Below are 18,050 nucleotides of genomic sequence, written 5' to 3' on the forward strand. Positions count from 1 at the left end.
TCCGAGGTGACGGCAGGACAACCACAGGATCAGGATGCTTCGTCTGCTTTTATTCTCAGGAAGGAGGGAGAGCAGCCAGTCCTGTTCTCTGGAGGCTAACTTTCTGTGCAGTGTTCACTGACGCTTTTATTAATGACATTTAAATAAACGGTAGAGGCCATTCTTGGCTTCTTCTGCTGTATGCCTTTAAGTGACTTAGGAGCCAGATTTGCAGTCACAATTAGCCAAAAAGAGCCACATGTGTTTTGTGGGTTTGAGTGAAAGTTAATTCCAATACCACAGGTATGGAAGTGCTTTAGGTTGTGTGTGCAAAAGCCATAGTTTGTGTTTGGCTAGAAGAATCCAAGGATGTGATTCAGGAGACCTCGGTTTCCAATTCTACCCACAACTAATTATCTCTGTGACTTCGCCAAGCCAGTTAAAATGTCTGTTTTTACAGATGGAACCTGTCTTTCCTCATCTGAAGAGAGAGGTAAACATGCTTGCCCTGCCATACATCATAGGAGCAATATGAGATAAAGCGAGATAATAGAAGGAAAATACTCTGGACAAATGAAACTGCTGAGTCAATGAAAAGGGATTTTTTTTCTGCTGCCTTTTTCTGGGGTCTCCCTTGGTTTTGAGTGCGGTTGAAAGCAGAGCCAGGGGACTTGGATGGCAGTGACAGCTGTACCTCCTTTGAGGACTGTACATTTTTTCATGTCTGGTAGGGAATTGGCTGCACCAGGGCTGGAGTGAAACGTTTCATGATGTGTTCCATTTGCTTTTGGAAAAGAGACGTGTGTGTGAGTGGAAGAGTGGCTCATCTAACTGCCCAGAATGACTGGGTTTTTCTCTGATGGGTGACACTGCAGCTCAGTTGCACATTCCTTATCACCCCAATGTGCAAAGGAAATGTAGCTTTAAAAATTTTCTAATGTGGAGCTGATCTCCCTCCACCTCAACGTGGCTAGTTTGTAGTATGTCATGTGTTTTTAGATGGCTGTTTCTTACAGGTAAATTTCCCATTCACTTGGTTTTTCTCCTGTTCTCCCACTTCTCTTGATCTGGGTCTGTAGAGGTGCCCCTGTGAACTTGTGGTGATAGTGGTGGGGGTAGGGGGAGAGGGCTACTTGGAGTCCTGGTATGATGGTTGGATTCCCCTGGTCTTTGCCTTATGGGGGCAGGACTGGTCTGATCTGATCTCTGTCCTTGTGTTTTCTTGCTGGGATATTGTCTGATAGCAAGCAGTAGCAATCATGTCCTGACTGTTTGTCTGTGGGGTCAACGTGCCCTGTGCATGGCAGCCTCCTAGTCCCAACCCCAGGGCTCTGCCTGCTCAGGTCACTGGCTCTCTGAGCATCTCTGAGTTCCATCATCAGGGAATGAAGAAATATGCAGCTCCCCAGCTCACTCAGTGCCAGCTGTGAAAAGTCAGAACCTCTGTGCCTGGCTTGTCTAACTATATACCTACTAGGCCAGTGCTGTTTCTTCCCATCACACCATGTGGATCAGGGTACGGGACTGAATGACAGCTGTTATCCTAGAGGCCTGCAGCCACTTCAGGAGTGGCCTGAGGGTTCTCAGGGGCCTTCACACCTGTTGAGGTGTTATATTCTAAAGCTGCCTCCTTCACCCCAAACTCTGGTTGGGCCTTGAGGTGGCATATGGGAGGAGGCTGAGACCCTGATGTCTGATCACCTAGACTGGATTTTTGCCACATTCTCCTGATACTTGAGGAAAAGGGCTTCTTCTCCTTCTCTTGTAGCAAGGATCTCCCTAATGTGACATCTTGAGTACTATTTACCTCTGTTTTAAAGTGATCTCCATGGTCAGGTCCACCCATTTTGGATCTTGATGTGTTGATCCCCACGAGAATGTGTCAAGAATTCAAGCTGAACACTAAAAAATGTCCTACCCAGGATGTCAACAACTAAACATGAACACTTTCTCTTTGCCTGCTGCTACAACTGTCCTGAACTTCCCGGAGGCAAGTAGATGCTTCTGATAGAGTAAGGAGGAGGTTAAATATACATAAGGACATGCAAAAGAGAAAAATACATTGTATTTTGAACAGTGTTATCCTAGTTAAAATAATAGTTTTTGGGGAAAAAGGTTTAGAAATGGGGCTTGATTCTAAGACTGTCTTCATTGTGATTCTGTCTACACACATGTGTGTGCGTGTGCACATAAGCATGTGAACAAGGCATTGTCGATTCTCCCAGCAAGCAGTTAGTGAGCATTTCTTACATCCCGTGCGCTGTGGTCCAGAGGGGAGTATCGCACAGTCTCTATCTTCAAGGGGTTCCCAGCTTTAGGAGGCTGATGGGTGGTGATGGATTACTCACAGAGCTGCTCTGCTGATGCCTGCATTTCTGTCTGGTGTGTATGACTAACATTTGAATTAGGGGCCTCTAATGGGTCTGGATTCCCTCTTACCTTGCTAGGATCTGCTTTCTGAGTCTTTTCAGCCTCCTAAAATGACAAGTTGCAGTCAGTTTTGCTTTTTCCAAATAAAGCTAATTCCTTTAACATCACCCTAGGTTTTCATGAATGTGTATTCTATAGAAATAAGATTAATTGAGAAACATCATAAATAGGTAGAAAAATGAAGTCCAGATTGGGACTGTTGCTCTGAGTCTTTTGCCGTGGAGTTGTCTATTGGTGTTTTCTTTAACCAAAACTCTTCTGCTTCTTTTAACACAGGAAGACTTCAGTGTTTCATGTACTGTTCTTGGCTCCAGGCCTCTGGGGTTTGAGTAGCCCTAGTAGCTATGAGCATTATTTCTCATTTGATCAGGAAGAATGAGAACTCTATTCCCGGTAAAGGTGGCAGAAACTGGGAGAATGGCAAACAAGACAGTTCAGGAAAAACTAACAAAATAGGAAAATAGTGGTGTCAGGTGTTTAGGTTTAAGTGGAAAGAGTGATAAGCTGGGCATCCAGAGCCCAGCGTTGTGATTGATGAGTGTGGTAAATTCCTTTCCTTTTCTGAGACCGATGTGGGAGGTGGGTGAGGTGGTCTCAAAAGCATCTTCCATGGTTAACATTCTGAGCTAATTAGACCATAGTAAAGCCAGCAGGGATGGAAACCAGGAGGTAAGTAGTCTCAGGACCTTTATACCCTGGTTCCCTGAAGGCTTTCCATCCTTCTGAGGCCTTTTGTCTGAGCATCTCTAGACCGCATGGTCAGACCCCTGATGCCAGAGCTCACAGGTGACCCCACATCCTTGCTTGGTGATCAAGGGCTCTAATTCCCCTGAGAATCAACTGATGGTCAGCAGTAACTTAAAACTGTTTTGGTCCTTAGAACCTTTTGAAAGAGGAGCCCTGTTTCTGGGACTTCTGGGTCTGTGTTGAAAAGCCCACACTTCTCAGTCTGTTCCTGTGGACCCCAAGTCTGTCATTAGGGATGTGTATGAGCACCCTCGAGAATCCCCTTACCAGGGATCCCTCAGAGCTGTTCTGCTAGCTCTCTCAAGGCACAAGGAGGACTGACTTAATGATATTCCTGCCAGCTCATGTCCTTGAACTTTTCCTTTGAGTCACCTAGAGAAGATGGCGAAAGCAATCCAAAGTTTTCATTTCCCTAGGGCATGTGCAAACCCAGCCCAACCACATCATCTCAAGAGGAGGCACTGGGTAATTGAACTACTGTTTTGGCTTTCTTCTACCTTTCCTTCTTCCCAGAACTCCATCTTCTTTCCCTCACATTCTTTAGACCTTCAGATAACTTACATTTTGATAGAGGGAAACATTAGAGTTTTTTTTTTTAAGTACATTGAAACATCCCAAGTATATGATATGACTACACTAGCGGAATTCAGGGACGTAAACAAGAGCATGGTGAAGCCTATTTTGACAGATGTGGTGCTGGTGGTGGTCATAGAGTAGGAGATGCTTGAATGCATTTGGAAGATGCTCTCATTATCCAGAGTTGACAGGGTAGGGAGGGAATTCCTGGCAAAGGCAGAGGGTTTTGTGGGATCATGGGGAATTAGAGGTGGTGAGTGCTTTCACCAAGCCTGCCACCTCAGGAATCACACTGGAATCACAGGAACATTTCACAAGCTTCTCTAGCTTTCTACTTTAAAGGGGTTTAACACTGCTGTATTCTTCAATCTCTTAAAACATTTTGAATACAAAAAATAAACAGTGATGGAAGCCTGGACAGTTATGCACCCAGACACCTTTCCCCATAAGGATGGTGCGTGTACTTGCCTCTGTGTGTATATGTGCCATGTGCATGTGTGTGTTACTCATGCTTTGGAGACAAATGTGTGTGCTTCCTCCATCATACTTGGTTCTTGACACAGTATCATTTTTCAGCATTAAAATTCCCATCACCTCCCAGAAGTACTCCCTTTAGGATCCATTTCTGCTTGGCTCAGTGTGCGCAAACATTCCAGTGGGATTGATTGCTTGTGTCAAATTAATTTTTTTCCTTCCTAGGGAGAGTGTCTGCCATGTGCAAAACGGGGAAGTCCCCAGGCCTCTAGCCAAATGCAAGCTCAGATAGACGAATAAAGTTGGGTTTGGGTCAAGAATTGGTCTAGGGAACCCACAGAGCCTGCACCTGGATGCTTAAGCTACCCTTCCCAGCATGCTTTGTGACTGTTCCTAGGCAACAAGAAAATGAGATTAGGTATAGATGGTTGCCTATGAGAGGCTTGAGTCTTTTCAGCATCAGCCATGGTAGCATTTCCTCTTCTATGCCCCATCTTCCTGTTACTGCTTTATTTAAAATGTTGCAGAAGCCTCTGGAAGCAAATGGAGAATGTGCTATCATTCTCTGCCTGAGTGTGTGCAAGCATCAGAGACCTCTGGGATGGTTTTCTTTTCTGTCCCAGTCCTGGTCCTTCCCTGCAGGCTTTGGAGAACCCTCGGAACATACCCCTCAGGACTTCCCTAACATGTGGCCCCTAGATTCATGGTGCCAGAGAGCTGGCCTTCCACACTGTGCCTGACTGAGTCCAGACACCAGACCAGGGACTTTCAGATTATCTTTCCCACAGTTGGAACCATTGATTTACTGACCTGTGAACAGCAGGCTGGTTTAGAATGTACTGTCCACTGATGAACTAATTAGTTTCTTGTCAGTATGAGCTTTGTGAGTATGTGATAAAGTCTCCCTAAGAATAGACGTGTATTCTTTTCCTATAATGTGGAATTCTGGATGTCCTGCTTAGCACTTACTAACTTTAAGATAAACCTCGTGGGTTATGATCATCAGTAGGTCTAGCCAAAGTTCTCTAGGAGTCTACTGTCTATAGTCTAGTTGAATGTAGCTCTTTAATTAGTGGGGTTATGGCAAATATCTTAGCTCATTCAGTTAACCATTAACCTCAGGACCTTTGGAACTTTAAGAAGAAGGCTAATGAATTCCTCATCCCAAAGGGTAAAAGTGCTAAATTTCTATATTATTTGGTATTACAGTTACTTTTGGGGGCGGGTGGTGGGATGTGAATTTTATTTGCCAAAAGCTTTTATATAAATTGGTAACAGAAATGAGTTTTAGCAGTTCCTGACAGACTCCATAGTGCCTCACTTCTAGCAGAGGCACACTCCAGACATGGTTATACAATTGAGTGCTCTATAATTCTCGTTGAATGGGCTTCCAAGGTGGCTCAGTGGTAAAGAATCTGTCTGCAGTACAGGAGAGGTGGGTTCAGTCCTTGGGTTAGGAAGATCCCCTGGAGAAGAAGATGGCAACCCACTCCAGTATTCTTGCCTGGGGAATCCCATGGACAGAGGAGCCTGGTGGGCTACAGTCCATGGGGTTGCAAAAGAGTCAGACATGACTGAGTGACTAAACAAAAACAAAAATTCTCATAGAATGTGACTGTAATGTCTGATTTTTGAGCCAGGACCACTGGGCTACTGAAGGGTGCAGTGTTCACCAAAGTCTGCTGCTGTTAGCTAAAACCTTCCTCTGCCCTTGTCATGATGCCGCTCAGTATGTCTCTTGAATCCAAGAGGAGATCATCTAAGTTATTCTCTTTGCTTTGGCTCAGTTACTAAGCTCTTACAGCCATTCAGCTGTTCTACCTAGTTTGTTTAGTTCTACCTAGTTTTTTTAGAAGACTTAATTTAGCTTGTTATGCATAATTTTCAGACCTCCCTAACTATTCCATCTAACACCACAGTAGGTATTGAAGAAACATGTATGTGGTTTCTCCTTAGGTTTTAATTGTCCTCTTGACAAAGACCAAGGCAGATTCCCAGCTAAGGTCCTCTCTGACAGACCCATAGCCAAGTGTGAGATCATCTGTTACCTTAGGTGTCCTGGGTCCTAGAACTCTAGCTTTGGCAGGATCTGACTGCTGGGGTGGCAGCATCAAATCCTACTCTAAACCTCTTTTGGTAGAGCGGAAGGCCAATCCTTTTAGGACTCGGTCAAGCACTCTGGTGGGTGTCACTTTTTTCCCCACACTAAGAATTTTCAGTTCTACACTTAAATGGTTCTGCATCCAGGTACACACTCTATTCATCCCTTCCTGGACCCTCAGTGTATGCACTACTGAGGCTTTGTTCTCTGGGACTTTTCCATTTCTGGGTTGTTGAATTCAGTTTGATCTCCCCATACATCAGCTTAAATGGGAGAGCCTTGTGAATTCCTGGAGAGCCTTTGTGGAGGTTAAGAACAAAGGGGGCAATTTATCTCTTTAAATGTCAGGACTTTTAACCCTCTGTTTTTCATCCTCTACTTCAGGGTCTTTTAACCTTCTGCAGCCCCTTGCCTTGCATGTCATGAGCGTTGTGTGGTTGAGGCTACACTTTCCAGGCACTGCTCAGTCCTTGAAATGAGACTATATATGATTATCTGGCTTCCCAGGTAGCACAGCTTGTAAAGAATCTGCCTGCCAGTACAGGAGATACAAGAGTTGCAGATTCAGACCCTGGGTTGGGAAGATCTCCTGAAGTAGGAAATAGCAACCAGCTCCAGTATTCTTTCCTGGAAAATTCCGTGGACAGAGGAGCCTGGTGGGCTAGAGTCCATGGGGTCACAAAGAGTCGGATATGACTGAGCAGACACACACATCTGTTTTTTTGGAGTGGGGGTGGGTAGGAGGACTCCCCCAAACTGTGGCTCAGCGGAAGTTGGCCTAGTGTTGGGTGTCAGCAGGAATCTTCACAAGTGTTCCGGCTGGCTTATGGCACAGTGATGGCTGCACTGGGCAGAGAGGCGTGTCCCTGTTTGGGGTTGGGAGAGCTGCGTGCTGCTCTCAGCTCTGTGCTGGCCTGCACTGTGATCTTGGGCAAGACACTCACCTCTCTGGGCTTGAGTTTCTTCACTGGAGACTGAAGGTGCTGAAATGGATGATTGTCATTTTGAAAGTCTTCAATGTCTCTTTGAGAATGTTCTTTAACAGAGGTTTCTCCTCTGCTTATCTTAGCTCTAAGAAAATGCCTGTCCTTTAAAGATTGCCTTGGGAGGGTGGAGTAGGGAGAAAATCCCTTTTTCACATGTGACACAAAAGATTTAGAATAAATTGTCATTGGCTGATATCTGTCCCCAGCCATTAGACATTTAGCAATGACAAACTCCCAATCTTGCCAATCTCTGGGTGAACTGTACATGATAAATTCTGAGCCAGTTATTGTATCCTTAGCTCATACTTTTGTGAGACCTGCCAAATACTGATACACTCCCAAGAAAGTGCAGTCAACAATTTTGGGATACCAATAATCTATATATAACAACTACTCTTAAAACATGATTTGTTTCCTCTCCTAGTGTGTAAAGAGGATTTTTGAAAGGAGAAAAAATATTTTTTAATTTTTTCAGAGCCTCCAACTTCTTTAAATTAAATATTTGGCAAATCTTCTTCCCCAGAGAGTTGTGTCTTGGCTGGCCCTGCCAGATCCTTTCCCTCCCTAGTAGAGGGAACTCTGTAACTTCCACTGATTTATCCTTTATCACATGTGGCTTGGTGAAGAGTTGGCTGGGAGGGTCCTCCTCAGAGTGCTTCTTGCTCTGGAGATCGAGCCTCCAGGACCATGAGTGTGTGCATGATCAGTCGTGTCCAACACTTTGGGACCCAATGGACTATAGCCCGCCAGGTTCCTCTGTCCGTGGAATTTTCCGGGCAAGAATACTGGAGCAGGTTACCATTTCCTCCTCCAGAAGATCTTCCCGACTCAGAGACTGAATTCACGTCTCTTGCCTCTCTTGCATAGGCAGGTGGTTCTTTACCAGCTGAGCCACCGGGGAAGCTCTGTATCCCGTTCTTTTTCTTAGAGCTGCCCCCATTGCACTCCCTATTCTGCCCCTCTGTCTTCAGATGGTATGGCTATTCTGGAAACTGGGCTGAGGATGAGAAACTGGGAAATAACAACTAAGATTTAAAGGTCAAGAAATTCTCAAAGTTTATAGACTGACGAGAGAGGGTGGTCAGGTTGGAAGGCACCCCCAAGGACAGCAAAGGGCCGGGGACAAGGGAGGTAGGTAACAGCCAAGAAGGTGAAATGGAATAAGGTCAGTCAAGGAGAGTAGGGAAAGACCCACCAGTCTCCAGGGCACCTGCAGGACCTGAAGGGCCAGCCGGACAGAGGAGAGCATATGTGCGTCCTCACCGTAGCGGTCCTCACTGATTGAGGACTCACCTGGCTCTGGGCCTGGCCCCTGGATGTGCAGGCACCAGCTCTCAAGCAGGAGGGGCCCACTGAGAGCACTTGGCTGGGACATACTTCTGATGTCATCAGTTCCCATCCCCATACCTCTCTCTGCATCAGGTCAGCCCAAGAGGTTCTGCTGTTTGTGAGGCTCACAAATGTCCTCTCTATTCAGTGAGCCTGCTGGTGCCCAGGCTTATTCCTTAAGCCTGGGGTTATGTGATTCAAGCCATCTGACAGTATGAAGAAAGTGAGACACAAGGCATCCAGATTCCCTACAGAACCGTATCCTTTAGCCCTGGAGGGTCTTCTGTATGTAAATTCCCCCTTCATTTCATGGTAGCAGAGCTGCCTGTCCGTCTTCTGTCTCTTTGGCTGCTGCCACATCTTTGTGTTCCTGAAGTCTTGGGTGAGGTTAACTCATTTCGATAGGTGGGCCGGATATTCTTTCTGGCCACAAATAAAACAGGTTGTGACCTGAAGAGTCCCATTTATCTTCAAGCTTTTATTCTGCCCATATAGAAGTCCTTGATTGCTTTTTGATCCAGACTCTTCTCTCAGTTTTTTTTTTTTTTTTTCCTTCCCTCTCAAGCTTGAATGTTTTGAAGTTACCCATCTCCCTGTGGTGCCAGAGAGCTTCAGCCTTATCTGTGGCCTGGCTCAGCACTGCAGGCTTCGTAACCTTGACCTGCAGTTGGGTTTCTCTGGGATTTCTTACTGGAATTGATCCAGCTCAATTAAATCAATGAGCTTTCCTCTGGTATCTGTCTTTGCATCCTTCACCTGTGGATTTAACATCTCCTTCAACCTTTTCCACATTGGACCATCCATCCTCCAAGCTAAAGATGAAAGGGTCTAGACTTTATTTTTTAGCATCCACATTTAATTTTGAACTTTGCGGGAATTCGTTGGTGGTCCAGTGGTTGACTGTGCTTCCACTGCAGGGGGCTCAGATTCAATCACTGGTCATGGAACTAAGATCCCACATGCTGTGCAGCATGGCCAATAAATAAATAAATATTAAACAGTTTTTTTGAACGTTGGGAGTAGCCTCTTCAAACCTAACGAGAGAAATGTCCCTGGGTCAGTTGTTGGTGTATACCTGGCTGAGTCTAGCTCTGGTTTCACTGCGAATGTGCACCTCCTAATCCTCACCCTTGTCCTCTCCTCTCAGAGACTTTCACTATGTGAAAGCAAGGAGCTGTATAGTGCAGAGGCTCCCAAACTTTCTTGGCTCATGCTTCTGTAACATCTCACTAATTTTTTCATGGCACCCCTAGGCCAAGCAAGGACTTCATAGATCTGTTTATTAAATATTTAGGTCCGAAAAACTTAATAAGTATTTGTGTGCTAACAGTGTAGTAGCCATTTGAAAAAGTAATACACATAAATGGAAAGGAAAGTATTTTTTTATTGCATTCTTAAATAGCCATGGTTACTCATTACTGAGATGGATGTCCCTTTTGGGCACTGCACAACTCAGAACTTGGAATCAGTTTGGATATTACTTTCTTCATTTCCTGTTCTGTATTTATTTTTGTACTGCGCTTGATTTTTTCATAGCAACTGCCCCACATCTAGTTTTGCAAAGATATGATGTTATCAAAAGGAATGAGGTGTAACTTAACGCTGTAATTGAGAACAGTCTTGTGCTGGTAGCTCATGTGGTATCTGACGGGTGTCAAGCAGTGATGTATTTCCTTCAAAAAAGTAAATATCCCATGGAGCCCCTATGAATTTGCTATGGTGCCCCAAGGTATCTTGGATATACAGTTTGGGAGCCATGGGGATGATGGTATAAATGTTGGGAAGTCTTTTCTGGGGCTGATGTCAATCCTTTTATCTCCTCAACCTCGTTATCATTCTCTAGGTTGCCAGACATCATCTCCTGTGAATTCCTTTGCTTCTAGGTGGCCTCGATTCTCAGGGACTCTTCTTTGCCATTCTCCATTAGCACTGTTGACCATTCTTTGAGGCGGATTGGTACCTATCCTATCAGGGATTCCTTTTACAAGAAGGGCTGGGTCTTGCTCCCTCCGTGTGAGCTGAGGGTGAGGTGAAAATAGCACCAAGTAGGTGAGTCGGGGTGCGGCTGGAGGCTGATGGTCAGGACCAGGTACATAATTTGCAAGGCAAGGTGCAAAATGAAAATTCCAAGTCTCTTGTTCAAAAATGGAAAAAGTGCTATTGTAGTTGTTAAAATATAAAGCCTTTTTCTCCTGTCATGATGTTTTAAATTTCTATTTAATGATGTGCTCCCTTAGCACAGGATACTCGGGGCCATGCAGACCCTTACTGGTGCCGGGCCCCCTCCCCTGTAACTTGGTGCATGTGGCCTCTGGACTGCTGGGATCCCCCTTCTGCCAGCTGTGGGACTGACCCTTGGCCAGGGGCAGAGAAGTTGAGCCAGGCGTCTCCCCTTTCCATGGGCCCACTGCTTCAACCCAGAGTGGATGGGCCACCACCAAGGGTAGTGAAAGCACAGGGGCATGCTGGCTACCTGGACTGCAGCTAGAAAAGAGGCTTGCTCCTTCCAGTCACCCTCTGAGCTTGCTGCGGTGTGGCCAGTTCAGGGGAGGAATGGCTGCCATGTTCTACCTTGAGATGTTGGCGGGGGGCTGTGCCTGACCCTCACCCCTCAAGCCTATTCGTGTCCAGGTTTCTGCCATGGGACAGGGATGTCGCGGCCAGACAAGACCTTGGAGCCCTAGAGGGTGGGGGAATGGGACCCTGAGAACCCAGCTCTGGAAGGTGGCTTAAAGTAGACTGTGTGTAAGCCTGGGCCTCGGCTCCCTGGCGAGTTCTCCCTTTTCCCATCAGCTTTCCCTTACAAAACACATATTCTAAGATTGAATTATTAAGAATTTGAGACAGTGACCACAGAACATTAAATCCCAAGCGCAGGGCCTTCTCAGTATAGGACCCCGTGTGACTACATACCCCCAAGGTGGCTTTGCCGATGGTAGGATTCCTACATGGGTAATGGGTACCCAGACACAGCCACTGATGACACTTGCCCCTGTCACAGGGCACGCTGCCTGCACTTGGGATGTCCCAAGATCAATGGAAAAGACTGAGCCAGTAAGTTCTGTGTGTGTCTCTTTTTCCAGAGAAGGCCTCTAAGCCTGGGGAGGCAGGTATAGTAGACAGTTCTGCCTTGTGACTGATGAAGCTGAATTCCTTGGTGGTTGAGGAATTCACTAAATGGTGGTTCCTTGGCTGTGCTCACGCCTCTGGAAATATTTACGGCCAGTTTGTACTAAATGCTCATCATGTCTCAGGCATCATGCTAAGCGATTTCTTGTCCTTTCTTTCCTACTTTCCTGTAGGAATTCATGAAATGCTCATCATATTCCCATTTTACAGATGAGGAAACTGAGCTTAAATGACTTGCTCAGCATCCTGTAGCATGTAAGTGGTGGAGCCCAGATGTGAGGTCAGACATTGTGGTGCTAGGAGCACCTAGCACCTCTGAGCTGGGAGGCCATTCTTCTGGGTGTTATACAGTTTTGTTCATTGTAATGGTGTCCAAGTGCATCTTTATTTCCTGATTCAGACAAAACCATTTGTTTGGTTCTACATGTATTTCCAGACAAGGACATTTATTTTTAATTGGGAAGTTTTCTTCAAAATGAAATAATCTCCTAATTTTCTAACTATTATTTCAAGAAAAGTACACAGCTAAATCTTTTAAAGTCCTTAAAAATTTTTTTGTCATCTCATCACATTTTTCACCATGGATGGTTTGGTAACAGGGCTGCAGTTGAGTCCCGCTTTGGTCTGAGTTCCACCCCTGCTGGCTGTCAACAGGTGATTAGTGGCCTGGATCCGGAAACAGTGATGTAGCAAAGTGCATTCCCTTCACACAGTGTGGCCGAGGAAATCAGAGGTGCTCAGCTTTCTGTGGCACAAGTGCTCACTGAAGAGAAATAGACCATTTATTTAGAACAGAAGGGCAGTTATTTCACTTTCTAAGACCTTGCTACTCAAAGGGGGGATTGTGAACCAGCAGCATGAACATCACCTGGTGTTAGAAATACAGGGTCTCAAACTCCCCGCCCCCCCCCGCCCCCTCCTCCCCACCCCTCCTGCCGCCCCAAGTTGCTGAATCAGACTCTGCATAGTAAAAAAAGCCTCATGTAATTCATTTGCAGGTTAAAATTTGGAGAGTACCATTTTAAGCTTGTGTGTGTTTGCATGCATGGGCATATTTATTTTGTTTACTTCTGTGGAGAAAAGACAGCCTTTGTCATGTTAAGCATTCTGCCTTAGGCTTGTGTGGCCTTGGGTAGGTAATCAACCTCCTCTGAGCTTCAGTTTTTCTTTGTTAAATGGAGGGGTGAGACTGGATAATTTCTGCAGTGTGTCCCGGTTCTATGGTTTTAGTAGAAGTCCCTATGCAACAGAGCCTTGTAACAGTTTATTGCTTCTATTTAAAGTCACCTTTGGGCATTTACACATTTTTAGCCCTGTCATCTTTATCCTGTACCCAGCTGCTGAGACCTAGTTTTTTTTCCAGAATGTGACTTATGATTATTTGTATCAGAATCACTTGGGGATATTGTTGAAGCCCAAGCTCTAGAGCCTGTGCTCTAGAAAGCCCACGCACAATAAGACCCAGTGCAGCCAAAAAAAAACCCACAAAAAAAAACAAAATTAAAAAAAATGCAGATTCCTGGGCCCCAGCCCAGACTTTCTGAAGTGGAATCTGGGAGTGGATCCTAGAAATCCATATCTTTAACGTCTGTGTCCAGTGTAGGTGCTAATACTCCCCTATTGCTTTCTAAGGATAAATCTTTACTGCTTCTCATTATTTTCTCTCTCTCTCTCTCTCTTTTTTTTTTTTTTTTTTGACATTGTATACTTCCTTGATGCCTTAGGAAAATGGAGGCACAGTGGAAGAAAGGAGGATGTTTGGAAAGGGTGCCTGTTAGGAGAGTGGTGATGTCGAAGGTGTGGAGACAGTAGGCAGTTAGAAAGCAGTTGTCTGGAACACATTGGATGTGTGGGGCTAAAGGTGTAGAAAGAGGGTTGAGCTTTGCATTTGGGAGTGCCTGATGCAGGACTGGGATTCTGAGGGATGTGAAGGAGAAAGGCTTCCATGCATCTCAGTGTGAGGAGGTGTTTCTGCACAAGGTAGGGAGCCTTCCCAGGAGTTGGAGTCCCTGGCTGCGCAAGGAGAGAACTAAATGGACAACTTCAAGACAGCTCAGATTTAGACAGTGGGAAGGACTGAGGAGCATGTGACAGCCGCGGAGCGTGGGAGAGGCAGAAGGAGAGCCAGGAGAGCTCAAGGGGAGGAAGAGCGTGGAAGTGGTCGCCAAATGTTGGAGGCCGGTCAGTCTGCCTCCAGGAGGACTCATGTATTTGGAATGAGAGTTTAATGTCTTTAAAGGTGTCATTGGCAGCCAGATGATACATGATTTAAGAGGGCAATGGCAAGAGAAGCAGAGGAGGGGAGGGCAGCGGGGACTGTGTTGGGGTGATGGCACGGCCAGTGCCTTCCTAGAGGGACGAGCCACTGGGACACTGTGATAGCGGGTTTGTCCAGGGTGCAGAGGCAGTTGTATCACCTCCACGTTGGGGGTGAATATCTGCCCTTGGTGACCACATAGTGCTTCACCCTGGTGCCTGTGAAATTGCCAGCTCCTGAAGGAAGTGATGCTATGGGGGAAGATGGTTGGTAAAAACACAGATATTCTCGGCCAGTTGGCAAACATTGGGAGCAGCAAGCTGGAGGCAAACAGATGTCAGTATTTAGAACAAGATGTTTGGACATTTTGAAAGCAAGAAAGTCCTCTCTCTGCTCACTTCCAGGAGGGATTGGCAATTTTCTTCTTTGCCTGAACTTTGTTGACTATTTAACATAATTCAAACACACTGTAGCTATATTTGGCAGATGGTCAACTTCTCTAGGGAGCTTGAGTTATGGACACCATCAGGTTATTTCAACACGCGTTTCTTGAGGGTGTACCATATGTAAAGAAGTGACTTTGGTGTAGCAGGGATAGAAAAAAGCTGGGCCAAGCCTTCAGGAGTCATGGTATAAAAGAATTGGCACACAGAACACTGAGAAGGGGCAGGCTCACTTCTCTACAAGCACAGACTCAGTTTTCAGGATGCGTGGTGTTTTCCAGTCACTTTGATAATCAGGTGAGCTACTGAGATGCAACTGGGAGTTTTTTTTTAAGTAAAGAAAAAGAAAAACACTCTCGTGCTGTTAGCAATACACAGAATGCGGTTTGGGGAGAAGTGCTAGAATTCATTTGACCAACACTTACTAAATGACTGATATGTGACAGGCTTTGTGTTAAGGATTGAGGGTACAGAGATAAACAAGACATGGTTTTAGCCTCAGGAGCTTGAAGTCTAGCAGAGGAGACAACCAAGGAAACAGATAATTACAGCTCATCATGATACATCCTGCAGTCAGGTCATCACAGGATGCTAAGGAGGCATAGATGAGGATGTCAAACTCAGGGGCTGATTTTGATTAAGCCTTAAAGGACAAGAAGGAGTTTAAACTGCTGAGAGATAGCAAGAGACTTTTAAAAAAATATCAGTGTGTGAAAAAAGCTGTGATTCCCCCAGCGGCCCTTTACAGGCAGGATATACATTTTGGTGTTTAGAGCTGAGTTAAGGACTTCGGCTCCTGAGTAGCTTGAGGGCAGACTTAGCTGATGCCCTCTTCTCTGAACTCGTCTTCTGCTTCTCTCTTCCTCATCTTTATCCTTCATCAGAGAGGTTGGAAGTAGGACAAAAAGAAACAGTAATGGTGACCCATTATCCTTGTCAACCCTCCCTCCACACTGCCCACCTTGGGTGGGAGAAGACCTAAAGGTTTTTGAGAGGGGCCCAGAGAGGGCATCTGATTAGGAGCTGATTGGCTGGGCCCTGAGAGGGAGAACAGGTGTATGTTATCAGGACTGCCTCTGGTTGGCATCTAGACGCTCAGAAGTGGCCATTGGTGCCTGGAGTGACCCAGCTGGGCCTCCTCTTTCCACCTGACGCCACTTGAGCTGCCCACACATTGTTTTCAGGACAAGAGTGACAGAGGCAAAGACCTGGAGCAAAACTTGCCAGTTTCCTTCCTCTTGGCAAGAATATTGCCCCCAGAGAGACCCCCAACCATCTCTTCAGGAACCTCCCCACCTTAATCCTTTTCCTTGAGTTGCCCACAGTGACGTAAACAGTGCTGAGTCCTGTGCGTGCTGTCTGCTCTTACACAGCCGTGGCTGCAGTGCAGCTGTAGCTAAATTGGGGAGATTGGTCTTTTCCACCAGGAAAGACTGGTTTGCACTAGATTTATATAAGGACTGAGTAGAAGGAGAACTAGAGTGAGAGATTTTTCATTTAAAAAGACTATATAAGAAGGAAAAGTACAGCAAGGAGCAGATAGCATATTGGCGGTGGGGGTGGGTGCGGCATGTGAACTAAAATTGGAATAATTCAGATGAGATCTGACTGGCCATATGTGAGGCCAACAGGCGAACTTGTGAAGAGTTCTGTATTTTGTGGGGACAGTTAGGGAAATCTGAATATATCTAAATTTGGTTATTAGATAATATTAAGGAATTACTGTTAATTCTGTTACATGTGATTAGTGGTATTGTGGATGAGAAAATCTATATTGTATTTATAGATGAAATGTGATGATGCTGCAAATCACTTCGAGATAATTGTGTAAAAACTATAAGGCAAATACGGCAACAAGTTAATAATTGGTAAATTTAGGTTGTGAGTATATCGGGATGAGTTCTACTATTTTTTCTATTCTCTGAGATGACTAAAGCATTTCATAAGAAAACATTAAGAAACAGTGTAAAGGCTCTGGTGCCAGACGTCAGGGGCCTGAGCTTCAGCACGTGGCTTGACCTCTGTGCCATCTTTTCTTTCATAAAATGGGGTGGGATGATAAAGGCACCTGCTGCACAGGGCTGTAGAGACTGAATGTGTAACACACTAAATGCTTGGACTGGTGTCTGGTCCACAAGTGCTCAGTCACTGTTTCATCATTATTATTACTATCGTTATTAACAAGAGACCATTTCAAGAAGTAGAGATGTTCAGCTTAGACTGGAACTGAGAAAGAACAGAAGTTCTCCGGAGGCCAAAGGGAAACCCACCCCTTGTGACAGCATGAATAGACCTTGAGGGCATTGGGCTAAGTGAAATCCGTCAACGAGAGAAAGACAGGTACTGCGTGGTGTTGCTTATATGTGGAATCTGAAAAACAAGAAAAGTTAAACTCATAGAAATACAGAGTAGAAAGCGGTTACCAGGGGCTGGAGGAAATAGGGAGATCTTGGTACAGATTCAGCTGTACAGTGAATAAAGTCTGAGGATCAATATATGTCATGGTGCATGTTGTTAACAATGCTGTATTGTATAATTGAAATTTGCTAAGAGAGTAGAACTTAAAAGTTCTCATAAAAACAGATAAATATGTGAAGTGATGGGTATGTCCACTAGATGGGGGACCTCCTTTCACCATGTATGTGTGTAACAAATCACCATGATGTGCACTTTAAATATCTTACAACTTTGTATGTCAGTTATACGTCAATATAGCTGAAATTAGGAAAAAAAAAATCTCTAGAGGCCAGACAAAAGCATTCAGTTTGGGTCTCCTTCAGTTTGTGGTGAGTCCAGGGGGGCAGAGTTGGAGCTGGGGTCTGATGGGGATCCGGCAGCCCTGATGACACTGTTTTCTCTGGCAGGGTGGGCTGGGTGTTGTCAGGGAGAGGCTTATAAATAGGAAAACACTGACATGAGGGGCAACAAGACCATCTCCAGGGAGAGATGTTGAGTCACCACGTTGGGTGGAAGAGCTCAGTGGACAGTGAGCTGATTGTTGTGCTGCTCATTCATGCACAGAAGTGAGGTTCTTTTAGTCGCTGTGATATGTTTTTCCAAGTGGAACAGGAAGTCTGCAGGTAGGCTTGTCGAGGGCTACAGAGAAAAGAGGCGCCTCAGCCCCTGTCTGGGAATTCAGCTGTGCCAGAGCAAGTCTGGAATGTGTGTTGCATAGTGCAGAGATTTTCAGGGTGAATCAGTCATTCAAAGATGGAGCTAGAGAGAAAATGGGTTCATTAGGAACACCAGTCAGGAATCCAGCAGGAAACAGATGGCCCAGCCTTGGTGGGTCACTTGAGGAAGCGAAGGGGCTCTTTACGTAAGTGTCGGCAGGCACTAGTGATGAGCTTAGCGTCCCTAGACCTAACAGAATGAGGAAGAAGTGGTACCGGAACTTGGGGACAGAGTTTGTGTTGAGGGCCACCTGGAAAGGAGCTGGGACTTTCAGTTAAGGAACACGGGCAGCCCATCAGAACCTCACGAGACGCTGTGGAGAGGTAGCAGATATCCAGGCCACACTCTCTGTGCTTCTCTTCGTCTTCTGTTAGGGGCTTTCCAGTGGCTGAACTCAGCAGGATGAAGGAGAGTGAGAGAGCCTT

At 45.5% G+C, this 18,050-nt stretch overlaps 1 protein-coding gene across 5 annotated transcripts in view; it reads left to right on the forward strand.

Annotated features, from left to right (window-relative positions):
- The window catches only part of LOC102173333 (kalirin), a 513,182-nt gene that overhangs the window by 14,828 nt on the left and 480,304 nt on the right, over positions 1 to 18,050 (forward strand). The gene's annotated exons all lie outside the window — the stretch shown is intronic.

Source organism: Capra hircus, chromosome 1, assembly GCF_001704415.2.
Source record: "Capra hircus breed San Clemente chromosome 1, ASM170441v1, whole genome shotgun sequence".
Taxonomy (NCBI): domain Eukaryota; kingdom Metazoa; phylum Chordata; class Mammalia; order Artiodactyla; family Bovidae; genus Capra; species Capra hircus.